The sequence below is a fragment of the Symphodus melops genome, assembly GCF_947650265.1.
Source record: "Symphodus melops genome assembly, chromosome: 13".
Taxonomy (NCBI): domain Eukaryota; kingdom Metazoa; phylum Chordata; class Actinopteri; order Labriformes; family Labridae; genus Symphodus; species Symphodus melops.
Genome location: NC_136703.1, coordinates 5,290,798 through 5,293,436, shown reverse-complemented (window position 1 = coordinate 5,293,436; position 2,639 = coordinate 5,290,798). Strand labels below are relative to the sequence as shown.

Sequence of the window (2,639 nt, the reverse complement as noted above, 5' to 3'; positions counted from 1 at the left end):
CTGCGTCACGTTACGTCGTATTTAAAGGGCAACAGCGCTTTCTGTCATTTACATGGTTATAGCTTACTATAAGCCAGAAGACCCCCCCCCCTCTGCAGTACTGTTTGTCTTATCACACAGAAAACTGATTGACAAAGGAAGCTGTGGTCAAGGCAGGAAATTCACCAATAGTTTATGATGCTGTCCATGAATGTGCATAGGCCGACTGTAGATGATTTATTAAGCCTTGTGGTTGTTGTGGCTCAGCTGTTAGCAGTTTACCATTAGTTAAGTCATGGTTATGTAAAAGTAAGTTATTCATTCATTCCTCATGTGTTCCCCAGCAGTATGCCAGATCTTAAATTTACTGATAACAACAAAACAATACCTCATGGAAAAATATTCAACAGTATAGTTTATTAGCATTTATGGGGAAAAGAACAAGATGAAGATGAGTAAAGGGAAAAACACTTGTCTCTTTGACGAAAACAAATGAGGAATGGACAAAAAGGAATGGATAACAAACTACATACTAGTTAATGATTAACTCACGGTTAAACATTTATTTTGAAAAAGAATTACTAATACTCCACCGTCTGCTTCTCACTTCAGTGTAGGCTACATCACTACAGCTGGCCTCTTAGATTTCGAACTTAGTTGTCCACTGTCATCATGGACACTCGTCAGGTTGAGCAGATGATCAGATTTATTGTAAGCACGAACTATTTAGAGTTGATCATTTGAACAATGTTGTGGTATCTTAGGATATTTAAAAGAGGACTTAAGCATATCTTGTCTAATTGGTTGTGAAAGTAATGATGTGTGAAGCTTCAATTGTTTATAGATTTTTTTTCTTTATTGATGGATTAAATATGCTTTTTTAAAGAAAACAGATTGCTGTGTGATTTAGAAAATAAGAAATGATGCGCGAGCAGCATCGTGGTTAGTTTGACCCCCCATGTATGGAGCCTATAGTTTTCGAACTATCCCAGGTTTGAATCCAGGCTCTGGCTCCTTTATTGCATGTCATTCCCAACTCTCTCTCTCTCTCTCTCCCTGATCTCTGACTATATCCACTGTCCTATCTCTAAAAAATGCATAAAAAGCCCCCAAATTAACCTTTAAAAAATAAATCAGACATAAAAAAAAATATATATATATATATATATAATGGAAAGCTTTCTGCCACCACCTTATTTTTAGAAACTGAAAAACCAGCCCCCTTCTATCAATAAAATGAAGACTATATTCTGACACTAAAAGACATCTAAAAAATATGAGAAAAAGAAACTGTTATGGTCAACCAATAAATGACATTGATTTATTATTTGAACCAAAGCTTTGTTACACATAAATCATTAAATCCCTATTCTAACTACTTTACTGTGAGGCTCTTCTGTTTACTCTGCGGATGAGCAAACAACCCTTTAACTTATTTTAATGTAGTTATTATTTTTACAGAATATCTCAGGTGACCCTGCTGAGGTGAAGCAACATCACCTGTTTTGATCAATTCAGCTGCAGCCTTTACAGGGAGGACTCTGTGGGAGAGCGGTTTCCTCACTAGAGGGCAGACCTCAATCAAATTTGAGAGGAACACTATTTGTGTTCAGCAAAGATATGGCTGGTGGAGGCTGTAGTTGACTTAACATCTGTGGTAATACACTAAGGTCACATCACTTGTTCAGGTGCTGATTCGTGAAAACTAGATACGACGCACAAAGACTCGCATCACTATGGCTCCCAAAGATCAACTTATTTATTCACTATATGCATTAAAGAACACAACATTTCAAACCCACCCATTTCGCTGAGGTCGACATTCAGTTTGAACTTGAAATGTTAGTGTTAATAGATATTTATTCTTAGACAGCTGAGTGAGATATATTGTTTTTGTGTCTGACATTCATGTGTCCTTTTTATATACTATTTTGTGTTTTATGTTTTAACAATTCCTTTATTATTTTAAGCTATGTAAGCACTTTGAGATTTACGAATGTAAAGTGCCAGACAAAATAAAGGGTCATTTTTTGATAACTTTCAGGTAACATTCTTCGTGACTCATCGTTGTTATTCCCAGTGTTTAGTATGCAGATGAACAAGATTACGACTAACTCACTGCTGCTGTTATTTATACATCAACATTACAGCCAGAGAGCTGCTCGTCATACAGAAGCAAGTAAAAGCAAATTTAGGGCGAGTGAACAAAATGTTTTACACTTCAAAATAGCATGAAAAAAAGCACTCCTTGTGTTTTCTGATTGGACAATAGAACGAGTAAAACTGACTGCATGCATGCAGGCAGAGCAAATGACACAGAAGCACATGTAGAATGAAAAGAAGAGGGTAACCTCGGTTTTCAACTGTTCATTTTCGCTTTCTGAGTGTGTGTAGCAATCAGGTTAAACACCACCTCCTCCAGGTGTTTTCCCAACCAAAGAAAAAATTACAGTCTCCACTTCAAACCAGCTTTCCACTTCTTTTTCCTTCCATTTACATTTTAGGCTTTCTGTTGCAGGTTCAACTTCCTTCCTCTGTCTGGGTCTGTTTTTCAGTCTATTATATATTTTGCTCAATGACTTTTAGTCTTTCACTGATCAGTACTTTGCTGATCTTATTCCTCATAGTATTTACTGTACTGTATAATAATCTTAAACTCA

The 2,639-nt window shown here is 36.3% G+C and overlaps 1 protein-coding gene across 1 annotated transcript in view; it reads left to right on the top strand.

The window, feature by feature from the left end:
- The window catches only part of lamb2l (laminin, beta 2-like), a 67,158-nt gene that overhangs the window by 14,498 nt on the left and 50,021 nt on the right, over positions 1-2,639 (top strand). The window lies entirely within an intron of this gene.